Here is a 20,763-nt window from a genome sequence, read left to right as displayed (position 1 = left end):
AAAATAGTAGAATAATAACTATATATTGTTGTACCTTGCAAGTTGTACCTTGCAAGTTGAACGGAATCCATTCTGGAACTCTGTTCGACTTCCAAAACATTCAAAAATCAAAGGGTGGCTTCTGATTGGCTGCAGGAAGCTCTTGCAGCCAATCGGAAGCCACGGAAGCCATGACAAATGTTTGGGTTCCAAAAATCGTTCAAAAACTGGAACACTCACTTCCAGGTTTCGAATGTTCAGGAGTCGATTTGTTTGGGAGCCAAGGCATTTGAGTTCTAAGGTACGACCGTGTGTGTGTAGTCTTTACTCATGTCTTACTGAAACATTAACATTTGGAGATCAGAGATCTCTCCATATTCATAGATATCAGTTTTACATTTAATTTCTGCAGGCATAGCTGTGAAAGATTGTACTAACCAACTACTTTTGCAATCTCTCTAGCAAGGGGGGAAAATTTAGGTTTTTGCCACATATTCAGACCATGGTTGAGAATCGTTATGGTTGGCATTCTTTCAATCCATGTACACATTCATATTTCGCCCTTGTACTTGTACTTTTTCCCATCAAATTGCCTTCTATGTGGCAGTATGATGTTAGCCCCCTAATGGGGGTCCCATTAGGGTACTTAAAGGTAAAGGTACCCCTGACCGTTAGGTCTAATCACGGACGACTCTGGGGTTGCAGCGCTCATCTTGCTCTACAGGCCGAGGGAGCTGGCGTTTGTAAGTAGACAACTTCCGGGTCATGTGGCCAGCATGACTAAGCCGCTTCTGGTAAACCAGAGCAGTGCACGGAAACGGCGTTTACCTTCCCACCAGAGCGGTACCTATTTATCTACTTGCACTTTGACGTGCTTCGTGCTTTCAATCGGCTAGGTTGGCAGGAGCTGGGACTGAGCAATGGGAGCTCACCCCATAGTGGGGATTCAAACCGCCGACCTTCCAATCGGCAAGCCCAAGAGGCTCAGGGGTTTAGACTACAGTGCCACCCATGTCCATTTATTAGGGTACTTACTTTGGTCCTAGGGACACGGGTGGTGCTGTGGGTTAAACCACAGAGCCTAGGACTTGCCGATCAGAAAGTCGGTGGTTCAAATCCCTGTGACGGGGTGATGCTGGCCACATGACCGGAAGCTGTACGCCAGCTCCCTCGGCCAATAAAGCGAGATGAGCGCTGCAACCCCAGAGTCGGCCATGACTGGACCTAATGGTCAGGGGTTCCCCCCCCAAAAAAAAAACAACAACTTTGGTCCTAAGGGGATTCCTACTAAAAAAATTCCTTCCATGTTCTTTTCACAGTGCAAACCTATACATGTTTACACAGAAGTTCCATTGGACTTGCTTCCAGGTGTAATTGGCCCATAACTACAGCAGCAGATATGTTCTATGCTTATGAGAATATTTTATTCTTTTGCCAGTTATGATGTTTCAAATGTGCCTTTTATATTTGACTTCACTTAGTAATGCTTTCTTTTGAAATGTTTAAGATAATTATTTTTTTTTATCTTAGCTCTGCTAAACATGCATCCTGCAGTTGACCTCCTCTGTAGAGTTTTTTTTGAAAAATGTTTAGGATAATATTTTAGTTTCCTGTTAATTATGTTTGAATGAATGTTAATTGTATTTAAATGTATACTTTATATTTGACTTTCTTCCGTAAGGTTTTATTCTGGATTGTTTTATTTGTTGTTTTAATGTAGGTTGTAAAGTGCTTTGAGATTTCCCTTCCTTAAAAATATAAAGCAATATAGAAATGAAAATAACAATAATAACAATAATAACATCTCAAAACATGTGTGCTGTGTTTATTACTTTTGCTGTGATTCTTCGCATTTTGTTGAGTTCTTAAAGGGGAAACTACAAAAAAATACTGCAATATAATTACTTTCAAACAACGGTTCTCCATCAGACAAAGCCTAGCCACAACCATAACCGAATATGGCCAATTTAAAGCAAAAAAACAATATGGATTTGGCAGGTCGGGGGGACGGGGACAGACAGACTCCCAAAACCTTTCCAGATTGAATCCCATCTGAAAATAGCAACCATCACATACCAGCAAATTCAATTTGTCCGACTAAAATAGCTCTGGCACTCTTGAGCAACACCCCCCCCCCCAAAAAAAAGACTTCTTATGATATGGAAAGTGATATGAAAATGCACTGGAAAATGCAGGACAATGGATGCTTGACACTTCAGTATTTACATATCCTCCCCACAATGGGAAAGCTATTAGAATAATCTGTCCTGTTTTATCCTAATAGACTTTGACATATCTCCGTTCAGAATTCAGGCTGTATGGTGTGGGAGAAAAGGGACAGTTCTAGTTCTGTTTGTTTGCTTGCTTGCATACACATTACATACTTTCCTGCATGCACTATGCAAATGGAATACATGCAAGGCTGAAGCACACCCACTAGGGAGTAAGTCCCATTAAACACAACATGCATTATGTGGTTTTTGCAGATGCTAATAGTGAAACATTTCCAGGCAGCAAGAAGAGAGAGAAATCATCTTGGCTGGCCCAGCTGTAATTTCTTTAATCAGTCTTGTTTCACTCCTTTGAGTAGGCAACCTTGCTTCAAGTCTGTTTTTAAACCACCTGAGCCTCATCATTCTTTGTCTACTTGCTTATATGCGCCACAGTTTCTGAAAGGTTTTTGCCAAGGATAAGGGGACACAAATCTTGTTAGAGAATGTTTTGAAACCCATCCAGCGGGGACGACTATAAATCTTCAAACCATTTCTGACCATATGTCACAACTCCTAAAGGCAAATGAAGGCTCTGACAGCTTTTAAATAATATTTAGTAATGATGGCTGTTAAAATGTTCACCCTTTCTACAGCCACATCTCAGAAGGGGGGTGTTCTTCCAGTCTGTTCCTCACATATGTAGAACCATGTTGTTGTTGTTGTTGTTTAGTCGTTTAGTCAAGTCCGACTCTTCATGACCCCATGGACCAGAGCACACCAGGCACTCCTGTCTTCCACTGCCTCCCGCAGTTTGATAAAACTCATGCTGGTAGCTTCGCGAACATCCAACCATCTCATCCTCTGTCGTCCCCTTCTCCTTGTACCCTCCATCTTTCCCAACATCAGGTTCTTTTCCAGGGAGTCTTCTCTTCTCATGAGGTGGCCAAGGTATTGGAGCCTGAGCTTCAGGATCTGTCCTTCCAGTGAGCACTCAGGGCTGATTTCCTTCAGAATGGATAGGTTTGATCTTCTTGCAGTCCATGGGACTCTCAAGAGTCTCCTCCAGCACCATAATTCAAAAGCATCAATTCTTCGGCGATCAGCTTTCTTTATGGTCCAGCTTTCACTTCCATACATCACTACTGGGAAAACCATGGCTTTAACTATACGGACCTTTGTTGGCAAAAACTATGTTAACTGGATGTAAATGCTGAAACTAATAAAAACAGCTGTAAATGGAAGGAATTTTCAGTACTTTTGCTCCTGCTATTCATACATTTCCCAGATAGATGCTTTATCTATTACTCAGTATTTTGGATTCCAGTCCAGATTTTGGATTCTATTCCAAACAGCTAATGACTTTATTTAAGGGTGAGTGGGAATCATATGCACTTGAAAGACGGAAGTTTTGATTCAAAATATGTCTGGCTTAGGGAGCTGTGTTAAATATTAATCACACACACATATCATCCCCTCTCCCTGCTTGGGACACTCAGCTTTCAATGCACTCTCAGGACACTCCACAGAAACATACACACATACCACTAAAACAGTGTGCGCAGAATATAGTTGATAATGCATACTTTTCTATAAGCCAACGATGAAAAGAAAGGTCTACCCAGTAAGAGGTGTAGCCTGGGGAGAGTGCTGAATTCCAGACATGGAGACCTGAGGTTTCCCACCCCAGTTTAAAAATACTGCAGAAGAAGCAGTCAGAAGATCCCAGCCTGCCAAGCACTTGCATACGTACTTTCCAATACAATCCATCTAACATCATGACGGAAATTACACCAGATACTGGACCTGCTTCAGCAAACTACTCAGGCTCCTTAAGGGCGTTTTCTCCCATTGATGTAAACGGAATTTGGCTGAGCTGCACCAGCTGTCAATAAGGCACTCTTTGCCTTCCAATCATTTCATTCATCTCTCATCAGAATTAAGACAACCCAATCCAAACCCTAACTCATTCCAGAGCATTGTGTTGTTTTGGCAAAAACTGATGTTGCTAGTGACCGGGTGGGGTGGGGGTCCCAGATGACAGTAACATATTTTTTTTATTAGTTCAAATGTAAAGCAATTTAATTGAAAGCAAATGTCACTAAGAGTGAACAGTTTCAAACCACTGCAATTGGAAAGAAAAGGAAAATAAGAGAAACTGAACTCATCAATGCACTTCTAATGGCCTGATGCCCACAAGAGACTTTATAAAAGGGGTGGAGGAGAGAAATTCCTAATCATACTTATAGAAAATGTTGGAAAGACATCTGCAGCAGGAGCTTTGTTTTAAGGGATGGTCAAGAACCATGGAGATGTTGTTTCTGAGTACACACAGCCTTTGAAAGCAACAGGTTGGCTTTATTTCTACTGGTTTCCCATGTTAGTTTCCTTGCTGTGCGTGCATCTGGTGAAAACACCAAGGAAGGAGAATGAGTGAAAAGCAAGTGTGCTGCCTTGCCCCCATGTTTGAGGGGCCCTGTGGCGTGATGAAATCACCTGTGCATGCTGCTGAGGGTGCTGATGTGTCATGCAGACGCCCCGTGGTTTGTGCGTGTGATCCGAGTAAGGGAAAGGTAAAGGACTCCTGGATGGTTGAGTCTAACCAAAGGTGACTATGGGGTTGCGGCACTCATCTCGCTTTCAGGCCAAGGGAGACGGCGTTTGTCCCCAGACAGCTTTCTGGGTCATGTGACCAGCATGACTAAACCGCTTCTGGCACACTGTGATGGAAACCAGAGTGCATGGAAATACCATTTACCTTCCTGCAGCAGCGGTACCTATTTATCTACTTGCACTGGTGTGCTTTTGAACTGCTAGGTTGGCAGGAGCTGGGACAGAGCAACGGGAGCTCACCCCATCACATGGGTTTGAACCGCTGACCTTCTGATCAGCAAGCTCAAGAGGCTGAGTGGTTTAGACCACAGTGTCATCCATGTCCCACTGTGATGCGAGTACGGGATGCCCCATGGCATGCACAGCTGCTGTGGAACTTGGGGTGGGGTGGCTCTTTCATCAGAAATATTGGAGGCCCTGGCTACTTCAGATCAGATTTAATTTATGTATTTCTCAAATTTCATTTTGCATTGGGGGTGAATGGGGAGGTTGTAGTGTGACCCCATCCATTAAAATAGCCTTTCTCAACCTGTGGGTCCCCAGATGTTGTTGAACTACAACTCCCATCACCCCAACTAGCAAGGCCAGATGATGATGGGATCAGGGATGATGGGAGTTGTAGTCCAACAACATCTGGGGACCCACAGGTTGAGAACCGCTGCATTAAATATTTATTTATTTATTTTATTTCTCACATAATTTAAAATTTTTATTTCATTTTGTGTGAAAACCACAGCAGGGAGCAATTGTTATTAATGTTACTTTTCAGGATGCAACATGCCATGCTACTCTTACCTACCGTACCTCAGTAATGACCCAGACTTAAACCTTCCTTCAAGCCTTCATCCTGTCCATTTCCAGATTTTGCTAGTTTCTTTTGGCTGTTATCACTTAATTATGAATAGGGAAGCTTTTAGCTGCAGAGAATCAGATATGTCTGGTTATGAATGATTAAGGGCACATGGGATTATTGCTGGCACATTAACTGTCTAGCATGAAAAAGAGACATAGCATTTACTAAGGAAGCAGCTGTGTCTATGTGTAAACCCTAAGTGGAAGGCCCTGTAGTTCTTCAGATGTTGTTGGAGTCCAACGTCAATCATCTCCAGAAAACATGGCCAATGATAAGAGTTAATGGGCGTGGAAGTCCAACAAGAGCTGGAGAGTCACAGGTTCCCCGCCCCGGAGAAGTAAATCTTTGACAAGTGATTCTCACTTGCTTTCAGTTACAAGAGTGCCATTGCATGAACTTTGGGCTGTTGTTGCTGTTGTTGTTGTTTAGTCGTTTAGTCATGTCTGACTGTTCGTGACCCCATGGACCACAGCACGCTAGGCACTCCTGTCTTCCATTGCCTCCCGCAGTTTGGTCAAACTCATGCTGGTAGCTTTGAGAACACTGTCCAACCATCTTGTCCTCTGTCGTCCCCTTCTCCTTGTGCCCTCAATCTTTCCCAGCATCAGGGTCTTTTCCAGGGAGTCTTCTCTTCTCATGAGGTGGCCAAAGTACTGGAGCCTCAGCTTCAGGATCTGTCCTTCCAGTGAGCACTCAGGGCTGATTTCCTTCAGAATGGATAGGTTTGATCTTCTTGCAGTCCATGGGACTCTCAAGAGTCTCCTCCAGCACCATAATTCAAAAGCATCAATTCTTCGGCGATCAGCCTTCTTTATGGTCCAGCTCTCACTTCCATACATCACTACTGGGAAAACCACAGCTTTAACTATACGGACCTTTGTCGGCAAAGGTGTTGTCTCTGCTTTGGCCTAACGCACCCAATTATCTGTGGCGCCTACAGACATGACAGTACCATATTTGGGAGGAAACAAGTCTGTCCTGTACCTTTCTCTCCAAGTTTCCACATGCAACTATGGTCTCATGCTAATGAACTCTGTTGAAATTCAGAGAAGAGGAGAGGCTGGGGTCAACAAGTCAGCTGAGCATAGAAACATCAGTAGAGGGCCAGAGAGCATATGATATTGGCTGTCAAATTAAGAAGGTCAAGGGCTTTTTTTCTAGCTGGAACTCGTCAGAGCTCAGTTCTGGCACCTCTCAGGTGGACACCATTGCCGTTATACAAGAACAAGGGGAGGTGTTCATTATGAGTTCTGTTGCCTCGTTTTCTAGAAAAATAGCACTGAGAAGGTCCTTTATCTGTTTGCATAAGCTGTCCCTATGTGCTATATCACAAATAAATCTACCATATCCCTCTGCTTCTGTGACTCCCAAACCGGTCCTTTGTTACAAGTTGAAAAAGCAACCTCTTTTATTTTAATTCTAGATTTTTCTGGACTCGCAATTCCCATCACCCCAATGTATTGGACCATGCTGACGTGGAGATGGTATGAGTCAGAATCCATCAACATCTGGAAGGCCACCTCATCCTCATTTAATTGATTTTTTTTAAAAAAAAATATGCAAGAATTAGGCTGAATGAAGCCGGATGGTGAAACAATCGAACAAAGCTTCTCCCCGCTGTTCCATTCATTGCCTTGCTGCATCATTCCGTATAATAGAAATGAGAACAACAACATAAAATAATCACCTTATCTCTACCTGGGGAAGATTCTTGAAGCTACCATAACAAAAGAAAAAATGTAAAACTAGTCATGGTCCCTTTATGCAAAGATCCTCGGCATCTTCTTGAAAGCAAAGTTTCAGCACGGTAAAGTGACGGTGTGATGAATATTGGAAAAGGTCAGTCCTAATTAGCTGTGTACTCTTAATGCATTTTACAGAGTAACAGCTGGCAGATGACACACTGATTTCTTTCTAAAGGACATCACTGAAAGAGCCTCCAGTTAGGATTCTGCAAGAGCCCATCTTAAGAAAGGTAAACAGCTTTTGCTCGGATCTGTAACACTAAAATACTCAATAGTCTCAGTGAGCGCCTAATATGCTCAGAGACAGCTTACCTTTGGAAATTTGTCTAATGACCAGTTTAAAGAAAGGTAACCTTCTTACTAAATCTTAAACACCCCTGGTCGTAAAATTAAGTGGATTTTACCGCCGCCTATGCTTTGCCTATATTTTAAAAGGATAATTGCATCTCGCCCACCCATCTTCTTTTTACTGTGTCTATAGAATGCTATGGTTTCAATCCAATACATTACGGTCCATTGGTTTCAGTGGGACTTGCAAATGCATAACAAGGTGCAAGCTTTATGCCTTGGTACGCCAAGAGATTTACAGTCCCTCCCTCACCTTCAAATCAGCCCTGTGAAGGAGATTATGATTAAGCCAGTTTTACAGATGAGAGACAGAAGCTAAGAAACAGTAAATTGCTAACATCACACACAATCTATCTGCCATTTTAATCCAAGCCCCTTAAATCTTTTGCCCGAGGCCTATAATTGTCTGAAATGATTATTATGTGACGAACACCCACTATTTGTACTTTCCGGAAACAACAGAAGGCATTTTTTGTTTCAACAAGCTTTTCCAGCTAGAAAATATATGGTCTTTGCCTTTGGGTGTTCATTTGCTTTCATGCCTATCTTCGGTTGTTTTTATTTCATGATTGTAAAATGACCCAAGACTTATGTGAAAGGCAATTCATAAATTAATAAAATGTTGTTGTTGTTGTTTCCTTTATATAACCCTGTAACAGGTGTTCTGGGTGGCTGGTTCCCCTTTGTGGAATGTCTTCCCTGGTGATAGGCATCTGTCTGTTTTATTCTTAACATTCAGGAGAAATTTAAAAACCTGTTTGTATGCTTCTCCCTGTGTACAGTTTTCTCTCTACAGATTGACCACTGTTGAATCAGCTAAGCTTCAGCAAGACAGCTTTATCATATACCCTCAGGCCCCGGGACCATACTGGGTGCGTGGACATGCATGCATAAATCCCCTCCAACATTTATCCAATGAAAAGGGGGACACATCCTATTCCAACCCCTCCAACATTTCTCAGGTATAAATAGAGACATCCTATTCCATCCTCGCCAACCTTTCTCTGATGAAAAGAGGGACATCCTATTCCATTTCCCTCCAACCTTTCTCGAGTATAAATATGGACATCCTATTCCATTTCCCTCCAACCTTTCTCAGATGAAAATAGGGACATCCTATTCCATCCTCTCCAACCTTTCTCTGATGAAAAGAGGGACATCCTATTCCATCCCCTCCAATGTTAATTGAATATACATAGGGCCATCCTATTCCATCCTCTCCAATCTTTCTCTGATGAAAAGAGGGACATCCTTCAAAAAGGGCAAGAGGAACAGTCTGGGATCAAATCAGAAACCAGAATGGATTCTGTAATTCCAGGACTTTCCCTGTGAAATCAGGACACTTGCAAGCGTCTGATGTGTGTAGGTGCCTGATGTTTTTAGAGATTATATTTCATTTATGATTTTCTTGTGCTTTGTTCTCTCTCTCTCTCTCTCCGCCCCCCCACCCAATGACATGTTTCATAACTGCTCTATAGGAACAGAAATTATGTCTCCTTTTGGTCACGCTGCATGATCTAGATTCAAACTGTGGGACCTAATTCACAATTGCAAAATCACCTTGGAACTGTTACACCACTTTGGCCCTATCGAATTTGAAATGCACTCTCAGAGGCGTTGGCCATGTGTCACTGTGGCCCTTGGCTCCGAAAAGGTTAGCCTCCCCACTGTTATTTATTTATCTGTTCATTATATTTATGTAGCACTTTTTCCTCCAATGAGCTCAAGGTGTACCACTGCAAAGGTAGCTTAGGATGAGAGGCAGTGACTAACCCCAAGGTTCCCCAAGTGAGATTAATGGCTGAGTGAGGATTGAGACCATGGTCTTCTAGGTCATAGCACTGCAAGTGTTTATTTTCTAAGATAAAGGGGAGAAAATCAGTGCGTGCACCAGTCTGATGTGCTTGGTAGCCACCCAATTACTTCAACTGAAAACCAGGGAAATGCATCATTTATTTAAAAAAATAATAATTTTAAAATAATTTTATAAGTTATATGTCTTTGCTTCTCAATTTGTATTGTGTTATTTTATGCACTGTGACTCGCTGTTATTTTCATTGATTATAGTTCAGAAATTATTTATTGTAATTTTTAAGAGTGAATTTCTGTTGAATTATTATTTGCTGATACAGTGGTACCTTGGTTCTCAAACACCTTGGTTCTCAAACGCCGAGAACCCAGAAGTAAGTGTTCTGTTTTTTTAACATTTTCTGGAAGCCAATTGGCTGATGCGGCTGTCTGCCATTGTTTCCGGGGCGCCTGCACCCATCAGAAACTGAGCCTTGGTTTTTGAACATTTCAGAAGTCAAACGGACTTCCAGAATGGATTAAGTTTGGCACTTTTATTTTTGCTATTTATTTTGCGTTTTTGTTTTTGAGGCTTTTTCGCTTCATTTGTTTTTGTGACTGTGGGACCCAGTTCAGCTTCAGATTGATTGATTGTGTGACTGAGGAAATGGATAAAAGCCCCCCATCCAAACAATGACTATCATCAGTGCAGGTAAGGAAAAAATAATAATTTTAATTGTTATCATCTACAATACTGTCTTATTTATTTTATCGTAGAGTACATTGATTATTGCTTTCATTTTATTGCAGAAAAATGGAAACCTCTTTCTTTCTGTTAAGGCATAGCACAACCAGAAATACATTTCCAAGCCTGAAGCCAACTTGCACAAACCATCAGCTGCAGCCTCCAAGACGTGGGGGGGCCCCATAAACCTGTCCCCAACCGATATTTGTAGACACCATGCTCCAGTGAAATCAAATTATTTGACAGCCCAGCGTATCCAATCAGTTGTGTAATGGTCTCTATATACTAAACAGATACCAAAGCATGTCAATAAAGTGGGATCAAATACAACAGGCAAAGCTTTGCTGGCTGTTCTGAACTCACAGTCCTCAAAGTTTTCAATTATAAAAGTCATTGTTTTGTCATCTCTTCCCCACTGCAGCAGCCAGATCTTCCACCGCTCTATCTTTCTCTGTGTGAGTGAGAAAAACTACTTACTGAAACTATTTTGTGCCTTGCAATAAAATGAAGAGAGACAAAGGGACTAAAACCGCTGGGTTGCCTCGTGAGATATATACACACCGGAATAATTAATTTCTTTACTGTATGTTTTCAAGAGAGTTTCTAGTCATTTAATGTATCTCAATTTTTCCAAATGGTTCGATCAAGATACTTATATAGCTCAGTCGGTAAAGCACGAGACTCAATCTCAGGATCGTGGGTTGGAGCCCCACGTTGGGCAAAGGATTCCCTTTCAACTCTACAATTCTATGAACTGCCAATAATAAAGGGCATCTACTTATTAGCAGATGTCTGTAGGGTTCCATGGCAGATATGCAGGGATTCTCTTAAGCTAGATAGGTAGATAATTTATTATGGTCAAAGACCAGCTCGCATAACACAATAAAAACAGCATTCATAAAGATAAAATATACAATCAGAGCAGATTGCAGCAATAGCTCATGAGTTAAAATTGAAATATATACATACACCCATACAACTGAGATTTGGGCTACCATAAAAATAGACCCTGAGGCACCCCCAAAGGGCGACTTCAGCATTTCCCTAGTAAGCTGTTTTATTCTAGAGGATGATCTGTGCCTACAAATCTGGGCGCAGAATCTGGCTACCAGCCAGGTCATCTTGTGATCTTTGCCTAAGAGGAGAGAATTTAGTTTAGACTTGTCTGAAAGATCGGCGAGCCTCTTTAGCAAAGGATCAATGGTGTCTCTACGAATCTCAACATAAAAAGGACATCTAAAAATATATATGTTCGGGGCTTCCTATTTCCCCTAATGGGCAGGCGCAAAGTCTCTGTGCGTACGGGACTCTTCTATAGGAGCCTTCCAGAACCGGAGAGGGCAAGGCCGAGCTTCTAGCAAGAGTGAAGGCCCTTCTTGCATTAAGCTAGAAAATTTGAACATCGCTGGCTCATTTGATGGGGGTGGGGGTGGGACAACGAAGCAGCATTCACAGAATAGGAATCATCAGCAGTGCATTTGGAAATGTGCACTGCAGCCAGTGCTAATTTACTAGAAAAAGAGGTGTCAGAATTCACCATGAACACCTCACTTGTTCTCTTGTAATAGCAATGGCACCCACCTGAGAGGTGCCGGAACTGAGTTTCGGTTGAAAAAAAAGCCCTGACTGCAACTATGCTCTTTCTTAGCATAGTTTGTAGCCTAACAACGAGAGGCCATTTGAACAGGTGATCCTTAAGATTCTTAGGCTTTAGCGATTCTCGAACTTGAATGAATCAGATGGAGCTATTTATCTAGGAGCTAATTTGGTTTTATAGAGGGTACAGCAGAGGGAGACAAGTCAGAAAATAGCTGATTTCAAAAGAAAGAAAGGTTTTTGTGCTGAACCATATGGTACAAGCTGGATGTTGACTTGCCCTAAAAAATACAAATGAAATATTCAAATGACACTTTGATATACTCTATAAAGTGCCTCCCCTGTGACTGCAACACCCTATATCTGTTGTGCATTCTTCAGGCTTTGTCGCTTAGAACATTCTCTTGTTTACTTTCAGCTACAGTCTCGTAAGTAAAAGAAGGTAGATTCCACACAAATAATCAAGCTAGGTTGCAAATATCAGACTATATCCTATATACAGCGCATAACAGAAACTTAGTGCATAATAGTGTATAACTAGGAAACATGAAATTGACCACACACACACAAACACACACAAAATGTCCAATCTAAAAATCAATGCAATTTAAGCCACATCCTGGATATGTAAGGAACACCACATTATCAATGATGAACAGACACTGAGCCTAATTTCCCAAAAGTATCCTTCCCTTGTTATTGGTCTACAAAAATGGGTAAACTTCACATCTTAATTGTAAGGTATTTACCACAATTTACAGCTTGAAGAGCCGATGTGTATTCACTTGCCAGAATTTTTGCTACTGTCCCAGACTGATAAATGACCAAAAAGTAACATTTTCTCTTTTCTTTTTTGGATTTATCTGTTATTTTATTTATGATTTTCAGTTTTATACATTTCAATAATTTTATAATCATTCCTTCCTCCTCTTTCTGTGGTTTCTTAAATTTATTTGTTGGCCCCTTACCTCTCTCGCCCTGACCTAGCCACTGTGATCCACGCGACGGTCACCTCCAGACTGGATTATTGTAACTCGCTCTACGTGGGGCTGCCCCTGAGACTGACCCAGAAACTCCAGCGGGTGCAGAATGCCGCAGCGAGACTCCTTACGGGGTCTTCGCTGCGGGATCACATTCATCCGGTGCTATACCAGCTGCACTGGCTCCCGGTGGAGTACAGGATCAGGTTTAAGGTGCTGGTTTTAACCTTCAAAGCCCTATACGGCCTAGGACCCTCGTATCTACGGGACCGCCTCTCCTGGTATGCCCCACAGAGGAACTTACGGTCTTCAAATAAAAACATCTTGAAGGTCCCAGGCCTCAGAGAGGTTAGGCTGGCCTCAACTAGAGCCAGGGCTTTTTCGGCTGCGGCTCCATCCTGGTGGAACGCTCTGTCACAAGAGACAAGGGCCCTCCAGGACTTGACATCTTTCCGCAGGGCCTGCAAGACAGAGCTGTTCCACCAGGCCTTTGGTCAGGGCGCAGCCTGACTCCCTCCTTTAGCAATCTTTACAATACTTTAGTTTATGGTTGCCATCAATTTTGATTTTAATTAATTCTTTGATGTTTTTATAATGTTGCACTATTTTAGTGTTGTTAGCCGCCCTGAGCCCAGCTTCGGCTGGGGAGGGCGGGATATAAATAAAATTTATTATTACTATTACTATTATTATTATTATTATTTATTTTTAATCTCTTCTGCATATGCAAATTAACTTAATTTGCTCATTTATTCACCTACTTTAAATATATACTCTAATCAAACTGCAGGTTATTACAATAATCCTGCCAATGTTCTTATCTGTGTACAAGCTATTTGTAAATATTCAACAAACCATTTCCATTCATTAATAAAAAGTTTGCTATCTTGATCAAGGTATCAGCTAACATTTTCTGTTGTCCACCAAGGAAAGACTCACACTAGCAAATACTGAACCACCTCCAGACATCTCTGGATTAGTGTTAGTGTTAGGCAGTCAATGGAAGGTGTGAAAAAAGGGCATGAATGCGTTTTCTACTCAGGTCTGCTTATGCTGAATGACGCTGCACTTTATGTCTGCTATTTAGAGCAGACCAAGATCAAAGAAAATGCAACATCATGAAAGGGTGTGTGGCAAAAATAGACGTTGAGAAAAAAATGACAAAGAATAGAAGCTGAGTGCAATAACAGAGATAAAGGAATCCCACACTTATTTTTGTCTGCTTCTCTTTGAAATAAAAGATGTTGGTCTGGAGAATAAAGGTCACAATTAAGATTTAAGGCAGAGTTAAAATCTCAGCATTTTCTTCACTGGGCAAGCAATTAACACCTCCCGTTTCAGCTACCTAAAGGGCAGTAAAAGACTCTTACTTGTTTTCATCCTAGGGAAAAAAAGTCAACACCTAGACAACCATAGGACATTAATTTCATCCTGTTTTTGGAATGGGGGAAAATGTAGAAAACCATTTAATTTAGGCATGGTTTAACTCTCCAGAGTGCTAAACGACTCTGTTTTGTCTAACATAATGCAATCACCAGTAGCAATGAATAAATTAATGGATATATAGAGGTTAGCACTATTTGCAAGCAATTCCCAGCCATTTAGATGAATGCAACAAATCTGCAAACATACGACAGTTAAGTCACAATACAGAAAATAGGAATTTGTTTACTAAAAAATATGGTTGCCACTAGAAATTGGTCAACTTGCTGTATTTCTTTTTAAATTGACATCACAGTAATACCAGCTTTATTAATGAGCACTAAATTTATGAATGAGCTTCATGTTTTTAGCTATGGCTGTAATTTGCGATGCCTGAAAAACTTTCCCTTAGGTCTCTTGCAGAATTCATTACGTTCATAAGAACATACAAAAAGCCGTAGTGATCAAATAGGTGCCTACAGCAGGAGTGGATGAGGGCAAATCTCCTCCTGCTGTCACCCAGAGACTGATATTTTGATGCCTCTGATCCTACATTTAGTATGTTACCAACATTTTCTCACTTTCAGTAATTTCAGCAATAGCGTACAGGTAATATGTGAGGAGAGAGCCACTCAGTGCTGCAATGAGAGGCCGGTTCTGGTCATGTTCCGCTTTCTGTGTACATTTGGACCCATATCCACATGGAGCTATGGGCTATTGCAACTATGAATATGAATATACAGTCATTTATGCAATATTTCACAGTAAAGAAAACATTGGTGCAGCTATGGTAGCATGGCCCAGATCAAGTGAGACACCTGTCAGGGTCTGGGCAGAGGAGGAATGGTGGAGACCGCCTCCCCAGCCTGACCCTTCCAGAGAAGAAGGAGACCGTTCAGAATTACAACAGGGGTTTGAGGGAGGTCACAGCTCAGAGGCAGATGAGGGGGGAAGTTGGGAAATAATGGGAGAGGAGGAGGAGGAAGAGGAAGCACCAAGGGGGCGACAGCTGACGGACACAGTGTCTTTAGAAAGCATTCCAGACCCCATCTCTCCCAGAACTCGGCGAGCCTTGAAAGTAGGAGAGCAAAGACCTCAAAAGCAGAGGGCACGTAGGTAGCAGCACCCATAGATATGACGAATGAGGAAATGGGAGACATGGGGGTGGAGATTCACTTGGGACAACACCCATTATCCAAGAGGCTGGATACTTTAGCCTCTCTCTGTAAATATTGAATAAAAAGCAGACGGTAAGAAACATTTCCTTGTCTTTGTATGTTCCTGGACCACTGGCCATGGGAGATGCTGACAGCCACCTGACAGAACCACAGGATGCACTAGGAGTCCACGAAACAAATACGCCACAGCTGAGAGCAAGTTGCATGCAAATGACTACGTGCAGAGATACAAAAAGAGAGACTGAAATAACCAGGCAATGCATCCTGCAAAGGTGGATGACCAGTTATTGTCCTCCCGCCCCGCCCTGCCAGAGAGTTATCAATGCGAGGGATTACGGAACCCTCCAGAGAATTTTATGGCAGTTGACAAACCGAAGGAATATAATAAATGCATCCAATGTGCTGAATGGCTGCACCATTTCAGTTAGTTGAATATGAGTCCCATTGAAACCAAGCTAGTCATGATTTCAATGGGAACAGTGCAATCTTTTTGGGGGGGCGCTTTTCAAAAATATTTTTTGGTGCAAATGCATGCCACTCAGAATCAGAGTTTCTGGGAAAACCACTTGTTCTTGCCTGTCTTGTATCTCTCCTCAAATTTCACTTTGGCCTTTCACCAGGCTTTACGTCTAAAGACACCCTTGTTGACAACAGTCTTGTCAAGGGGAATATCAACAGAGTACCTGGTAGGTATTCATGTCATTGTAATTGGAGACCTTCACAGAGGACTTGGAATGTTGGGCAATCTTCTTCTTGTCCATGCTGGCCGTCACTTTGCATGGGTAGCCATCGAAGCCAGCCACCAGAGCGTGGCTGTAGGGGTGGTCAGAGGTGCCATCATCAATATTCTTAACAATAACAACTATGCGTCCAGAGTAACGCCCAGCGAGGACAAGGACGACTTTCCTTGGTTTCAGAAACTTGCCCATCTTGGAGCTGCAGCGGTGATGGCACCCACACCAAAAGAGGAAAGAGCGCTCGCTCAGAATCTTGTACATGTCCACTCAAAAATAAATCCCATTGAGCTCGATGAGACTTACTCCAAAGTAAACATCTCTGGGATTACAGCCTACATGCAATTTACACAGCATTTTTAAAGGAGTGCTATTTTTCTAGAAAAAGAGGTGCCAGAACTCACCATGAACACCTCACGTGTTCTATTATAATGGTAATGACATCTCCCTGGGAGGTGCTGGAACTGAATTCTGGTGAGTTCCGGATAAAAAAGCCCTGAATGCAACCATGTCTATTGAGAAATACGCCCTGCTGAGTCTAATGGGGTTTACTTTCAGGTAGGTGGGTTAGGATTCCAGCCACAATCTAAAATCAAACCAATTAAAAAAAAACTAGCTTCATTGCCCACGACCCATCTAATGAGATGTATTGTCTATGCTGTCCTCTCATAGTGCTCTTGAAGCCTTTGAGAACTCAAGGCAATGAAAAGAGAAAGAGCTCCTTCCTGCTTAAATCAGTCTTGAGCTTGACAAGAATGAAACAGTTCATTTGAGTACCATTTTAGCCAACGTGCTTGAGGAAGAAAATACTGTATTTTTTGCACCATAACACTCACTTTTTTCCTCCTAGAAAGTAAGGGGAAATGTCTGTGCGTGTTATGGAGGGAATGCCTACGGGTGGCATGCCTACAGATTTTCCTCCTCTAAAAACTATGTGCGTGTTATGGTCGGGTGCGTGTTATAGAGCGAAAAATACGGTAGAACATGACACAGTCCTTACAGTTCAAGAGCCCCTGTGGCTCCAGAGTATCAACAGACTTTGACCAAAGGATGCTACTGTTATTATGGAACCATTGAAGTCAAGCCTTTGAAAGCCCATGAAATATTAGATAGAATTATAGACATGAAAATACGGACAGTAAATACCAGTTTCACTTGCTTTTCTTTCGTGTTCAGTAAGCAGTAAGCAGTAGCACTTTTCAAGTATATTTTCAAGGCCCTTGATACAGTCCTTTCTTGCCACAATGCAACCAGCTTAGACCTTTCTGCCTTTGGGCAAAAGTAGACACAAAGTCTGTTGCATAAATCAAATTAATGTGTGTGGTTCTTTGTTTTTTATTATTACTATGTAAATAGCCACCAGGGGCAAGCAGCATCAGGACTGGGCCAAGGAAGGGCAATATTTTAACAACAACAAAACCTTGAGCTGCCATTTGCATTTTAAAAAACAACAACACAAAAAACATGCATGTTAATAGGATTCGCAAAATTAATGTCACACCTAGTTTGGATCTCGCTTGCCTTTGTGCCAATGTGCTCATGATTGATAGGAAAGGAGGAGCAAAGAGAAAGATGTGGCCTGGAGCAATGTTGATGTGCCACAGACAGGATGTGAGCAGCATGCTGGAGGGACTAATTGTGTTCGTCCTCTGATGGCAAAAATTTGTGGTGCGCTTCTGTTTACCAATGTGACACGGCAGCAGAGTTCAACACGGTCTCCATGGTTCTTCCAGTCCCCATGCTGCAGATTTTCACATGGACTTGTTATTTTCAAAATTTGCAAGCTGAGGAGGTCAGCTGAACTTGAGTTTGAGGGAAAAAACCAAGTTAAATTGAAATTGACAGATTTGTCCATCCTTATTCAAATTGCAGCAAAGTAGAGGACAAAACAAGATCTTAGAATCATTGTAGAGCTGGAAGGAACCCTATGGGTCATCAAGGCCAAAGCCCTGTAATGCAGGAATAAGCAGCTGTCCCATATGGGGATCAAGCCTGTGACCCTGGCATGATTGGCACCATGCTCTAACCAACTGAGCTTATCCAACTGAGATAATTGGCTGAATTGATCTACAGGAGATAGAGGAAAGGTGGGCTATAGAGAGGGCCATGCTCAAGTCACGCAAAGCCTCAAAAGGTGAAAAAGTCAGAAGAAAATCAAGCAGCATCTCCAAGTGGCTAAAGTTTTCCCACTAAACATGCAGCGGGGGAATGGGATCATAAAAGCCTGAACATAAGAGATATAAGGGAACATAAGAAGATTCATTATACTGCTTAAGAGTATAAGAGCCAGTGTGGTGTAGTGCTTAAGAGCGGTGGACTCGTAATCTGGTGAACCGGGTTTGCTTCCCCGCTCCTCCACATGCAGCTGCTGGGTAACCTTGGGCCAGTCACACTTCTTTGACGTCTCTCAGCCCCACTCACCTCACAGAGTGTTTGTTGTGGGGGAAGAAGGGAAAGGAGAATGTTAGCCGCTTTGAGATGCCTTCAAGTAGTGATAAAGCAGGATATCAAATCCAAACTCCTCCTCTTCTTCTTCTTAAGACCATTGGCCCATCTAATTCAGTATTGTCTAGTTTGACAGGCTACCTCTTTCCAGGTTTTCAGACAGAAATTCTCTCCCAAACCTGTCTGGAGATGGTGGGGATTGACCCTGAGACATTCTGCATAGAAAGCAAAGGCTCTCCTAATGAGTCATGTCCCTTTCCCAAGAAATATAGGGGAGAAACCACCCAAGGCAGCCTTGTGTGGTGTTTTGGCTTTTTAAAATGCAGAACATTGTACCTGCTCCCCACTTTCCCCATTCCTCACAACAAAAAGTTTAATAAGGGTGACCTTCAGACTGTCAACGTTTTGCGGGAGGGATTCAGTTGCAAACTGGAAATGCAGGCTTCACGACTAAAGCGATTAACCTGCTCTGGTGCAACGACAAAACAGAGTTTTTGTATCTAGGAAAGGAACGGGGGAAGTGAGCTAAAAAGCGCGGGATAAATGACTGATTTGGGAAGATGTGCCACGTCCATGCAAGCAAATCAGGATTAATGTTCACTGTCATGTAACCTCCATGCAAATGAACTGGAAAGAATGCTCAGTAAAGGGCAGGCATTGTATAACCCTTTGTATAACTCCCACATAAGCTTTGCACAAGCAAAACCATGATAGATGCTCAAGAAACAGTTTGTCAGGAGCAGCCCAAGAGAACCAGAACATTACTGGTAACCTGTGCTTTTTTTCTGGGGGGATGCAGGGGTACGGATATCCCTAAACACTTTGTGAATCTAACTAAATTTTTTAGTTTTTTCTCTAGCACGGTGAATCGTCAGTTCTGTTGCTACCCCCGATGGCAGTCTCGTTTCCTGTCACTTGTTTCCCGCCGGAGTGATACCTATTTATCTACTTACACTTTGACGTGCTTTCAAACTGCTAGGTTGGCAGGAGCAGGGACCGAGCAACGGGAGCTCACCCCATCGCGGGGATTCAAACCGCCGACCTTCTGATCAGCAAGTCCTAGGCTCTGTGATTTAGACCATAGCACCACCAGCTAATTTTTTTGTGATAAACACAGTAGCCTACAACTTTGTTTATCTCCCTCTGTAGATCGCACACCCTTGTTATCAAATAGCATGGATGAAAAAGGCAAAAATATATTACACTGAAAATCAACGACATTGAGCTCGACAAGCAATATCCACGAGTGAATGAACCCTCATAAGCACCGCAAGAGATGGCCATGGATGAATCAACCTGTTTTTCTCCTCTTTATTACTCCTGGAGCTTGAACAATGAGTTTACCATTTCCCTTGTACTTCAAGATTAGCGAATAACAAATTTAAAGAGCGAAAAAGGGAGACAAATACTTTTAATTTGCTACTTCATTTTGTCTTAGCAAACATGCATTTTCTTCTATTTGTTGATCGTTTTTGCCAGGTGGCAAATTAACAAGAAAAAGTTTGTTTCTTACTTTTTTTGTTCCTTTTAAGGAATTGTGGGGAGAATTAAGCCTAAAACCACTTAGAGAGATGAAAAGGAAAAACTAAAAGTCAATCCTGAAGTCCAACTGATTTTCATGGGGATGGGTGGGAAGTGAAGTGAAGCAAACACTCAGCTTTTCTGTTCAGGGTAATGGGACTAAAACACAGCAAATGTTTACTCAGAAGTAAATTCCATCAAATTCTATGAGGTTTCCTCCCAAGTAAATGTGGGGGGAAATGCAGCAATGCTTAACTTGTGACTCCAAAAATACTGTGAAATTCCTAATAGGTCTACATATTTGGGATCTTACATAATATTTTGAGAACATAAGTGATCCTCTGAATCAACCCAGAAGACAATAAAGTCCAACATTCCCTCCAGTGCCTGACCAGAGCTCATAAACAGATGAGATAGTCAAAGGCATGCTGGAACCAACATCCAGCAATCATGACTTTGATGGCCTTATAATCCATTAAATAATCTAATCCCTTTCAAAAGTCATCTGAAAGAGGCAGATTTGTTCAGATCCTTTGGCATGCAATGACAACCACTGCTACATATTCTGTCTTGGGTTATCCTTGAAGGTGGTTTGGAAACTGTAGT

The 20,763-nt window shown here is 42.1% G+C and overlaps 1 protein-coding gene and 1 pseudogene across 3 annotated transcripts in view; both read right to left on the bottom strand.

The window, feature by feature from the left end:
* The window catches only part of GPC6 (glypican 6), a 796,530-nt gene that overhangs the window by 635,881 nt on the left and 139,886 nt on the right, over positions 1-20,763 (bottom strand). The window lies entirely within an intron of this gene.
* Positions 15,958-16,429, bottom strand: LOC308476018 (large ribosomal subunit protein eL27 pseudogene; annotated as a pseudogene). The gene has a single exon. The product of its transcript is annotated as a large ribosomal subunit protein eL27 pseudogene (transcript).

The sequence above is a fragment of the Podarcis pityusensis genome (genome assembly GCF_964106645.2).
Source record: "Podarcis pityusensis genome assembly, chromosome: 4".
In the NCBI taxonomy this organism is placed as follows: domain Eukaryota; kingdom Metazoa; phylum Chordata; class Lepidosauria; order Squamata; family Lacertidae; genus Podarcis; species Podarcis pityusensis.
The sequence above is the reverse complement of the archived record's forward strand: the minus strand, read 5'-3'. Positions and strand labels throughout refer to the sequence as shown.